We start from the raw sequence: 12,655 nt of genomic DNA, 5'->3' as shown, positions 1-12,655 counted from the left end.
GTTTGCTTTATTGGCATGAAATTTGAGGAAATTACCATCTCCTAACCTCCTAATGTTTTCTAGAACTCATAAAACATCTGGTAGGATTCTGTATAGAGGAATGGTCTAAGATCCCTCCTAATGTGTTCTAGAACTCATAAAACATCTGGTATGATTCTGTATAGAGGAATGGTCTAAGATCAAGAACCCTCCTACAGAGAATGTGTTCTAGAACTCATAAAACATCTGGTAGGATTCTGTATAGAGGAATGGTCTAAGATCCCTCCTAATGTGTTCTAGAACTCATAAAACATCTGGTAGGATTCTGTATAGAGGAATGGTCTAAGATCCCTCCTAATGTGTTCTAGAACTCATAAAACATCTGGTAGGATTCTGTATAGAGGAATGGTCTAAGATCCCTCCTAATGTGTTCTAGAACTCATAAAACATCTGGTAGGATTCTGTATAGAGGAATGGTCTAAGATCCCTCCTAATGTGTTCTAGAACTCATAAAACATCTGGTAGGATTCGGTATAGAGGAATGGTCTAAGATCCCTCCTAATGTGTTCTCTAATCTCATAAAACATCTGGTAGGATTCTGTATAGAGGAATGGTCTAAGATCCCTCCTAATGTGTTCTAGAACTCATAAAACATCTGGTAGGATTCTGTATAGAGGAATGGTCTAAGATCCCTCATAATGTGTTCTAGAACTCATAAAACATCTGGTAGGATTCTGTATAGAGGAATGGTCTAAGATCCCTCCTAATGTGTTCTAGAACTCATAAAACATCTGGTAGGATTCTGTATAGAGGAATGGTCTAAGATCCCTCCTAATGTGTTCTAGAACTCATAAAACATCTGGTAGGATTCTGTATAGAGGAATGGTCTAAGATCCCTCCTAATGTGTTCTAGAACTCATAAAACATCTGGTAGGATTCTGTATAGAGGAATGGTCTAAGATCCCTCCTAATGTGTTCTAGAACTCATAAAACATCTGGTAGGATTCTGTATAGAGGAATGGTCTAAGATCCCTCCTAATGTGTTCTAGAACTCATAAAACATCTGGTAGGATTCTGTATAGAGGAATGGTCTAAGATCCCTCCTAATGTGTTCTAGAACTCATAAAACATCTGGTAGGATTCTGTATAGAGGAATGGTCTAAGATCCCTCCTAATGTGTTCTAGAACTCATAAAACATCTGGTAGGATTCTGTATAGAGGAATGGTCTAAGATCCCTCCTAATGTGTTCTCTAATCTCATAAAACATCTGGTAGGATTCTGTATAGAGGAATGGTCTAAGATCCCTCTTAATGTGTTCTAAACTCTTAAAACATCTGGTAGGATTCTGTATAGAGGAATGGTCTAAGATCCCTCCTAATGTGTTCTAGAACTCATAAAACATCTGGTAGGATTCTGTAGAGGAATGGTCTAAGATCCCTCCTAATGTGTTCTAGAACTCATAAAACATGGTCTAGAGAATCTAAGATCCCTCCTAATGTGTTCTAGAACTCATAAAACATCTGGTAGGATTCTGTATAGAGGAATGGTCTAAGATCCCTCCTAATGTGTTCTAGAACTCATAAAACATCTGGTAGGATTCTGTATAGAGGAATGGTCTAAGATCCCTCCTAATGTGTTCAAGAACTCATAAAACATCTGGTAGGATTCTGTACAGAAGAATGGTCTAAGATCCCTCCTAATGTGTTCTAGAACTCATAAAACATCTGGTAGGATTCTGTATAGAGGAATGGTCTAAGATCAAGAACTCATAAAACATCTGGTAATTCTGTACAGAAGAATTCTAAGATAAAACATCCCCCCTAATGTGTTCTAGAACTCATAAAACATCTGGTAGGATTCTGTATAGAGGAATGGTCTAAGATCCCTCCTAATGTGTTCTAGAACTCATAAAACATCTGGTAGGATTCTGTATAGAGGAATGGTCTAAGATCCCTCCTAATGTGTTCTAGAACTCATAAAACATCTGGTAGGATTCTGTATAGAGGAATGGTCTAAGATCCCTCCTCTAGAACCATAAAAATGTGTTCTAGAACTAATGTGTTCTAGAACTCATAAAACATCTGGTAGGATTCTGTATAGAGGAATGGTCTAAGATCCCTCCTAATGTGTTCAAGAACTCATAAAACATCTGGTAGGATTCTGTACAGAAGAATGGTCTAAGATCCCCCTAATGTGTTCTAGAACTCATAAAACATCTGGTAGGATTCTGTATAGAGGAATAGAGGAATGGTCTAAGATCCCTCATAATGTGTTCTCTAATCTCGTAAAACATCTGTTAGGATTCTGTATAGAGGAATGGTCTAAGATCCCTCATAATGTGTTCTAGAACTCTAATCTCGTAAAACATCTGGTAGGATTCTGTATAGAGGAATGGTCTAAGATCCCTCCTAATGTGTTCTAGAACTCATAAAACATCTGGTAGGATTCTGTATAGAGGAATGGTCTAAGATCCCTCCTAATGTGTTCAAGAACTCATAAAACATCTGGTAGGATTCTGTACAGAAGAATGGTCTAAGATCCCCCCCTAATGTGTTCTAGAACTCATAAAACATCTGGTAGGATTCTGTATAGAGGAATGGTCTAAGATCCCTCTTAATGTGTTCTCTAATCTCGTAAAACATCTGTTAGGATTCTGTATAGAGGAATGGTCTAAGATCCCTCATAATGTGTTCTCTAATCTCGTAAAACATCTGGTAGGATTCTGTATAGAGGAATGGTCTAAGATCCCTCATAATGTGTTCTAAACTCATAAAACATCTGGTAGGATTCTGTATAGAGGAATGGTCTAAGATCCCTCCTAATGTGTTCTAGAACTCATAAAACATCTGGTAGGATTCTGTATAGAGGAATGGTCTAAGATCCCTCCTAATGTGTTCTAGAACTCATAAAACATCTGGTAGGATTCTGTATAGAGGAATGGTCTAAGATCCCTCCTAATGTGTTCTAGAACTCATAAAACATCTGGTAGGATTCTGTATAGAGGAATGGTCTAAGATCCCTCCTAATGTGTTCTCTAATCTCATAAAACATCTGGTAGGATTCTGTATAGAGGAATGGTCTAAGATCCCTCCTAATGTGTTCTAGAACTCATAAAACATCTGGTAGGATTCTGTATAGAGGAATGGTCTAAGATCCCTCATAATGTGTTCTAGAACTCATAAAACATCTGGTAGGATTCTGTATAGAGGAATGGTCTAAGATCCCTCTTAATGTGTTCTAAACTCATACTCATAAAACATCCTCTTAATAGAACATCTGGTAGGATTCTGTATAGAGGAATGGTCTAAGATCCCTCTTAATGTGTTCTAAACTCATAAAACATCTGGTATGATTCTGTATAGAGGAATGGTCTAAGATCCCTCATAATGTGTTCTCTAATCTCATAAAACATCTGGTAGGATTCTGTATAGAGGAATGGTCTAAGATCCCTCTTAATGTGTTCTAGAACTCATAAAACATCTGGTAGGATTCTGTATAGAGGAATGGTCTAAGATCCCTCATAATGTGTTCTAAACTCATAAAACATCTGGTAGGATTCTGTATAGAGGAATGGTCTAAGATCCCTCCTAATGTGTCCTCTAATCTCATAAAACATCTGGTAGGATTCTGTATAGAGGAATGGTCTAAGATCCCTCATAATGTGTTCTAGAACTCATAAAACATCTGGTAGGATTCTGTATAGAGGAATGGTCTAAGATCCCTCTTAATGTGTTCTAAACTCATAAAACATCTGGTAGGATTCTGTATAGAGGAATGGTCTAAGATCCCTCTTAATGTGTCCTCTAATCTCATAAAACATCTGGTAGGATTCTGTATAGAGGAATGGTCTAAGATCCCTCTTAATGTGTTCTAAACTCATAAAACATCTGGTAGGATTCTGTATAGAGGAATGGTCTAAGATCCCTCATAATGTGTTCTAGAACTCATAAAACATCTGGTAGGATTCTGTATAGAGGAATGGTCTAAGATCCCTCATAATGTGTTCTAAACTCATAAAACATCTGGTAGGATTCTGTATAGAGGAATGGTCTAAGATCCCTCATAATGTGTTCTCTAATCTCATAAAACATCTGGTAGGATTCTGTATAGAGGAATGGTCTAAGATCCCTCTTAATGTGTTCTAAACTCATAAAACATCTGGTAGGATTCTGTATAGAGGAATGGTCTAAGATCCCTCATAATGTGTTCTCTAATCTCATAAAACATCTGGTAGGATTCTGTATAGAGGAATGGTCTAAGATCCCTCTTAATGTGTTCTAAACTCATAAAACATCTGGTAGGATTCTGTATAGAGGAATGGTCTAAGATCCCTCTTAATGTGTTCTAAACTCATAAAACATCTGGTAGGATTCTGTATAGAGGAATGGTCTAAGATCCCTCCTAATGTGTTCTAGAACTCATAAAACATCTGGTAGGATTCTGTATAGAGGAATGGTCTAAGATCCCTCCTAATGTGTTCTCTAATCTCAAAAAACATCTGGTAGGATTCTGTATAGAGGAATGGTCTAAGATCCCTCCTAATGTGTTCTAGAACTCATAAAACATCTGGTAGGATTCTGTATAGAGGAATGGTCTAAGATCCCTCATAATGTGTTCTAGAACTCATAAAACATCTGGTAGGATTCTGTATAGAGGAATGGTCTAAGATCCCTCCTAATGTGTTCTAGAACTCATAAAACATCTGGTAGGATTCTGTATAGAGGAATGGTCTAAGATCCCTCTTAATGTGTTCTAAACTCATAAAACATCTGGTAGGATTATGTATAGAGGAATGGTCTAAGATCCCTCTTAATGTGTTCTAGAACTCATAAAACATCTGGTAGGATTCTGTATAGAGGAATGGTCTAAGATCCCTCCTAATGTGTTCTAGAACTCATAAAACATCTGGTAGGATTCTGTATAGAGGAATGGTCTAAGATCCTTCCTAATGTGTTCTAGAACTCATAAAACATCTGGTAGGATTATGTATAGAGGAATGGTCTAAGATCCCTCTTAATGTGTTCAAGAACTCATAAAACATCTGGTAGGATTCTGTATAGAGGAATGGTCTAAGATCCCTCTTAATGTGTCCTCTAATCTCATAAAACATCTGGTAGGATTCTGTATAGAGGAATGGTCTAAGATCCTCTTAATGTGTTCTAAACTCATAAAACATCTGGTAGGATTCTGTATAGAGGAATGGTCTAAGATCCCTCATAATGTGTTCTAGAACTCATAAAACATCTGGTAGGATTCTGTATAGAGGAATGGTCTAAGATCCCTCATAATGTGTTCTAAACTCATAAAACATCTGGTAGGATTCTGTATAGAGGAATGGTCTAAGATCCCTCCTAATGTGTTCTCTAATCTCAAAAAAACATCTGGTAGGATTCTGTATAGAGGCATGGTCTAAGATCCCTCCTAATGTGTTCTAGAACTCATAAAACATCTGGTAGGATTCTGTATAGAGGAATGGTCTAAGATCCCTCCTAATGTGTTCTAGAACTCATAAAACATCTGGTAGGATTCTGTATAGAGGAATGGTCTAAGATCCCTCCTAATGTGTTCTAGAACTCATAAAACATCTGGTAGGATTCTGTATAGAGGAATGGTCTAAGATCCCTCCTAATGTGTTCTCTAATCTCAAAAAAACATCTGGTAGGATTCTGTATAGAGGAATGGTCTAAGATCCCTCATAATGTGTTCTCTAATCTCATAAAACATCTGGTAGGATTCTGTATAGAGGAATGGTCTAAGATCCCTCATAATGTGTTCTAAACTCATAAAACATCTGGTAGGATTCTGTATAGAGGAATGGTCTAAGATCCCTCATAATGTGTTCTCTAATCTCATAAAACATCTGGTAGGATTCTGTATAGAGGAATGGTCTAAGATCCCTCTTAATGTGTTCTAAACTCATAAAACATCTGGTAGGATTCTGTATAGAGGAATGGTCTAAGATCCCTCCTAATGTGTTCTAAACTCATAAAACATCTGGTAGGATTCTGTATAGAGGAATGGTCTAAGATCCCTCCTAATGTGTTCAAGAACTCATAAAACATCTGGTAGGATTCTGTATAGAGGAATGGTCTAAGATCCCTCTTAATGTGTTCTAGAACTCATAAAACATCTGGTAGGATTCTGTATAGAGGAATGGTCTAAGATCCCTCTTAATGTGTCCTCTAATCTCATAAAACATCTTAGAAAAAGGTGATGTATTGAAAGGTATTATTTTGAACCCTACCTTTTTGAGCAACAGAAATATTACTTGGTAAACAAAATCACTTTCTCTGAGCAATTGTATTAATATAACATAATATAATTTCCCCCAAAATGCTAGCATACAATATACAGGTAACTGTCAAAATAAAGGAAACCCCAACATAAAGTGTCTTAATTTGGCGGTGGTCCACCACGAGCCAGAACAGCTTCAATGCACCTCAGCATGGATTCTACTAGTGTCTGGAACTCTACTGGAGGGATGTGACATCATTCTTCATGAGGAATTCCATCATTTGGTGTTTTGTTGTTGATGGTGGAAAACGCTGTTTCAGGCGCCACTCCAGAATCTTCCATAAGTGTTCTATTGGGTTGAGATCTGGTGACTGAGACGGTCATGGCATGTGGTTTACATTGTTTTCATGCTCATCAAACCATTCAGTGACCACTCGTGCCCTGTGGAGGGGGGCCACTCGTGCCCTGTGGAGGGGGGCCACTCGTGCCCTGTGGAGGGGGGCCACTCGTGCCCTGTGGAGGGGGGCATATCCATAGTAGCCAAAATAATGTCCTGCCCAGCATTTTCATACATGACCCTAAGCATGCTAATTGCTTAATTAACTCAGGAACCACACCTGTTTGGAAGCACCTGTTTTCAATATACTTTGTATCCCTCATTCATTCGGCCCTGCCTCATCCACCCTCTGGCCCACCCCGGCCCTGCCTCATCCACCTTCTGGCCCACCCCGGCCCTGCCTCTCCACCCCCTGGCCCACCCTGGCCCTGCCTCTCCACCCTCTGGCCCACCCCGGCCCTGCCTCATCCACCCTCTGGCCCACCCCGGCCCTGCCTCATCCACCTTCTGGCCCACCCCGGCCCTGCCTCATCCACCCTCTGGCCCACCCCGGCCCTGCCTCATCCACCCCACCCCGGCCCTGCCTCTCCACCCTCTGGCCCACCCCGGCCCTGCCTCTCCACCCTCTGGCCCACCCCGGCCCTGCCTCATCCACCCCACCCCGGCCCTGCCTCTCCACCCTCTGGCCCACCCTGGCCCTGCCTCATCCACCCTCTGGCCCACCCCGGCCCTGCCTCATCCACCCTCTGGCCCACCCCGGCCCTGCCTCATCCACCCTCTGGCCCACCCCGGCCCTGCCTCTCCACCCTCTGGCCCACCCCGGCCCTGCCTCTCCACCCCCTGGCCCACCCCGGCCCTGCCTCATCCACCCTCTGGCCCACCCCGGCCCTGCCTCTCCACCCCCTGGCCCACCCTGGCCCTGCCTCTCCACCCCCTGGCCCACCCCGGCCCTGCCTCTCCACCCTCTGGCCCACCCCGGCCCTGCCTCATCCACCCTCTGGCCCACCCCGGCCCTGCTCTCCACCCTCTGGCCCACCCTGGCCCTGCCTCATCCACCCTCTGGCCCACCCCGGCCCTGCCTCATCCACCCTCTGGCCCACCCCGGCCCTGCCTCATCCACCCTCTGGCCCACCCCGGCCCTGCCTCATCCACCCTCTGGCCCACCCCGGCCCTGCCTCTCCACCCCTGGCCCACCCCGGCCCTGCCTCATCCACCCTCTGGCCCACCCCGGCCCTGCCTCTCCACCCCCTGGCCCACCCCGGCCCTGCCACTCCACCCCCTGGCCCACCCCGGCCCTGCCTCTCCACCCCCCGGCCCACCCCGGCCCTGCCTCATCCACCCTCTGGCCCACCCCGGCCCTGCCTCTCCACCCTCTGGCCCACCCCGGCCCTGCCTCATCCACCCTCTGGCCCACCCCGGCCCTGCCTCTCCACCCTCTGGCCCACCCCGGCCCTGCCTCTCCACCCCTGGCCCACCCCGGCCCTGCCTCTCCACCCCTGGCCCACCCCGGCCCTGCCTCTCCACCCCTGGCCCACCCCAGCCCTGCCTCTCCACCCTCTGGCCCACCCCGGCCCTGCCTCTCCACCCCTGGCCCACCCCGGCCCTGCCTCTCCACCCCTGGCCCACCCCCGCCCTGCCTCTCCACCCTCTGGCCCACCCCGGCCCTGCCTCTCCACCCCTGGCCCACCCCGGCCCTGCCTCTCCACCCCTGGCCCACCCCGGCCCTGCCTCTCCACCCTCTGGCCCACCCCGGCCCTGCCTCTCCACCCCTGGCCCACCCCGGCCCTGCCTCTCCACCCTCTGGCCCACCCGGCCCTGCCTCTCCACCCCTGGCCCACCCCGGCCCTGCCTCATCCACCCCACCCCGGCCCTGCCTCTCCACCCCTGGCCCACCCTGCCCTGCCTCTCCACCCCCTGGCCCACCCCGGCCCTGCCTCATCCACCCCTGGCCCACCCCGGCCCTGCCTCTCCACCCCTGGCCCACCCCCGGCCCTGCCTCATCCACCCTCTGGCCCACCCCGGCCCTGCCTCTCCACCCTCTGGCCCACCCCGGCCCTGCCTCATCCACCCTCTGGCCCACCCCGGCCCTGCCTCTCCACCCTCTGGCCCACCCCGGCCCTGCCTCTCCACCCCGGCCCTGCCTCTCCACCCTCTGGCCCACCCCGGCCCTGCCTCTCCACCCCGGCCCTGCCTCTCCACCCTCTGGCCCACCCCGGCCCTGCCTCTCCACCCTCTGGCCCACCCCGGCCCTGCCTCTCCACCCTCTGGTCCACCCCGGCCCTGCCTCTCCACCCTCTGGCCCACCCCGGCCCTGCCTCTCCACCCTCTGGTCCACCCCGGCCCTGCCTCTCCACCCTCTGGCCCACGCCGGCCCTGCCTCTCCACCCCCTGGCCCACCCCGGCCCTGCCTCTCCACCCCTGGCCCACCCCGGCCCTGCCTCTCCACCCCTGGCCCACCCCGGCCCTGCCTCTCCACCCCCTGGCCCACCCCGGCCCTGCCTCTCCACCCCTGGCCCACCCCGGCCCTGCCTCTCCACCCCTGGCCCACCCCGGCCCTGCCTCTCCACCCCTGGCCCACCCCGGCCCTGCCTCTCCACCCCTGGCCCACGCCGGCCCTGCCTCTCCACCCTCTGGCCCACGCCGGCCCTGCCTCATCCACCCCTGGCCCATGCCGGCCCTGCCTCATCCACCCTCTGGCCCACCCCGGCCCTGCCTCTCCACCCTCTGGCCCACCCGGCCCTGCCTCTCCACCCCTGGCCCTGCCTCTCCACCCCTGGCCCACCCCCCGGCCCTGCCTCTCCACCCCTGGCCCTGCCTCTCCACCCTCTGGCCCACCCCGGCCCTGCCTCTCCACCCCCTGGCCCTGCCTCTCCACCCTCTGGCCCACGCCTGCCCTGCCTCTCCACCCTCTGGCCCACGCTGGCCCTGCCTCTCCACCCTCTGGCCCACCCCGGCCCTGCCTCTCCACCCTCTGGCCCACGCTGGCCCTGCCTCTCCACCCTCTGGCCCACCCCGGCCCTGCCTCTCCACCCCTGGCCCACCCCGGCCCTGCCTCTCCACCCCTGGCCCTGCCTCTCCACCCTCTGGCCCACGCCGGCCCTGCCTCTCCACCCCTGGCCCACCCCGGCCCTGCCTCTCCACCCCCTGGCCCACCCCGGCCCTGCCTCTCCACCCCTGGCCCACCCCGGCCCTGCCTCTCCACCCTCTGGCCCACCCCGGCCCTGCCTCTCCACCCCCTGGCCCACCCTGGCCCTGCCTCTCCACCCCCTGGCCCACCCCCGGCCCTGCCTCTCCACCCCCTGGCCCACCCCGGCCCTGCCTCTCCACCCCTGGCCCACGCCGGCCCTGCCTCTCCACCCTCTGGCCCACGCCGGCCCTGCCTCATCCACCCTCTGGCCCACGCCGGCCCTGCCTCATCCACCCTCTGGCCCACCCCGGCCCTGCCTCTCCACACTCTGGCCCACCCGGCCCTGCCTCATCCACCCCTCTGGCCCACCCCGGCCCTGCCTCTCCACCCTCTGGTCCACCCCGGCCCTGCCTCTCCACCCTCTGGCCCACCCCGGCCCTGCCTCATCCACCCTCTGGCCCACCCCCGGCCCTGCCTCTCCACCCTCTGGTCCACCCCGGCCCTGCCTCATCCACCCTCTGGCCCACCCCGGCCCTGCCTCTCCACCCTCTGGTCCACCCCGGCCCTGCCTCATCCACCCTCTGGCCCACCCCGGCCCTGCCTCTCCACCCTCTGGTCCACCCCGGCCCTGCCTCATCCACCCTCTGGCCCACCCCGGCCCTGCCTCTCCACCCCTGGCCCACCACGGCCCTGCCTCTCCACCCCTGGCCCACCCGGCCCTGCCTCTCCACCCCTGGCCCACCACGGCCCTGCCACACACACACACACACACACACACACACACACACACACACACACACACACACACACACACACACACACACACTGCTGCTACTGTGAAACAGGACAGTCATACTCTCACATGCACACACACACACACACACACACTGCTGCTGCTGCTGTGAAATAGAACAGTCATGGTTCGTGAGGAAGGTTTATAAGCAGAGAGAGATAACGAGGAGGCAGAATCACACTGAACCTCAGTAAAGTCCACATGCATGGTGAGCCTGTGTCCCAAATGGCACCCTATTCCCTATATAGTGCACTACTTTTGACCTGAGTCAAGTTACTTGAGTGACTTGAGTCCTAACCTGAGTCATTAGACATTGCAAAGTGATTTTTTACAGCCATATATACAAGGCCTGGTTGTGTGACCCTCCTACTCACTAGATTGATTTAAGTAGCCTTAGACTTGGCTACTACATCTGGCTCCGTTTGGCCCTTAACGTCCTAATTATTACACACATTTGCATCTAAAATGGAACCCTATTCCCTATGTAGGGCACTACTATTGACCAGAGCCCTATGGGCCCTAATGCACTACATAGGGAATAGGGTGCCATTTGGGACAAATCCACAATCAGGACGACAGGGTGAGAACTGTGCTGAATGTCAGAAGTGCTTTTCTGCTGTACACTCTACTCTTTAGGTTATTGGATTGAGTCCATATACTGTGGTCACATGGGAATGGTATTGATTTTTTTTTTAAGTGGGACTTTTGTTTTGGGAACGTCTTGTGACTTTGAGATTTTACTTATTTATTTCACCTTTATTTAACCTTTATTTAAGATGAAGTTGAACAAGTTGAGCTACAGAGATGTAAGCGTGGGAACTCATTTCTGTCAAGGAATCGGATCAAATATTCGATGCAATGCAACAGAGAGCAGTATATCTGTCAGGATTTGGCCAGGGTTGTTCCGGTTTTGGCCACTAGATGTCCCCATTGTGCTTTTTGACCCTTTTGTTTTCCCTTGTTCCCAGTTATTATTTGCACATGTGCCTCGTTTCCCTTGATTGTATTTAAACCCTTAGTTTTCCTCAGTTCTTTGCTCTGTGTTTGAATGTTAGCACCCAGTGATGCTGTGAACATGTGTTGCTCCAGTTGGACCCTCTTGTGGTCCTCCGTTTTTGTTCTTGTTTATTTATTTTTGATGGTCTTTTGAGGCTTTTTCCTGCTGTATCAACCACCTTGTGGATTTACCTTTTTGACTTGGAGGATTACCTTTGTTCTCTTGGAATTACTTTTGACGTTGTGGATTTAAATGTTTGCCTGAAAGAACTTTCCTTGATTTTATTAAAACACCGTCTCAAGTACTGCTGTGTCTGCCTCATCTTCTGGGTTCTGCTGACTATTCGTGGCTCAGTTTGCTAAGTGACTGTTTCTCACACCGGAGACCTGGGTTCGTAACCGGTTCCTGACTATCGAACCAAATCAAAGTTTATTGGTCACCTACACAGATTTTCAGATGTTATCACAGGTGAACCTGAAATTATTACTACACCACAACAGTGTATATAATAACCAATAACAGTTATTAAAAAGCAATAAATTAAGAAATATCTGAACGAGCAATGTCAGAGATACTGAACAAAAATATAAACGCAACAATTTCAACGATTTTACTGAGTTACAGTTCATCTTTGGAAATCAGTCAACTGAAATAAATGTATTAGGCCGTAATCTATGGATTTCATGAGTGGGCAGGGGTGCAGTCATGAGTGGGCAGGGGTGCAGCCATGAGTGGGCCTGGGCCCACAAACTTGGGAGCCAGGCTCTGCCAAATAGAATGATTTTATTACAGGGCTTTATTACAGACATAGATACTCCTCAGTTTCATCAGCTGTCCGGGTGGCTGGTCTCAGACGATCCCGCAGGTAAAGAAACCGGATGTGGAGGTCCTGGGTGGAGTAGTTACACAAACACACAGTGAAACCCAGGCTACCTAAGTATGATTATCAATCAGAGACAACTAATGACACCTGCCTCTGATTGAGAACCATACGAGGCCGAAACATAGAAATACCCAAATCATAGAAAAACAAACATAGACTGCCCACCCCAACTCACGCCCTGACCATACTAAATAATGACAAAACAAAGGAAATAAAGGTCAGAACGTGACATCAGTTTCATCAGCTGTCAACAGTTCTGGTGGACATTCCTGCAGTCAGCATGCCAATTGCACGCTCCTTAAAA

Source organism: Oncorhynchus keta, chromosome 4 (genome assembly GCF_023373465.1).
Source record: "Oncorhynchus keta strain PuntledgeMale-10-30-2019 chromosome 4, Oket_V2, whole genome shotgun sequence".
Taxonomy (NCBI): domain Eukaryota; kingdom Metazoa; phylum Chordata; class Actinopteri; order Salmoniformes; family Salmonidae; genus Oncorhynchus; species Oncorhynchus keta.
The sequence above is the reverse complement of the archived record's forward strand: the minus strand, read 5'-3'. Positions refer to the sequence as shown.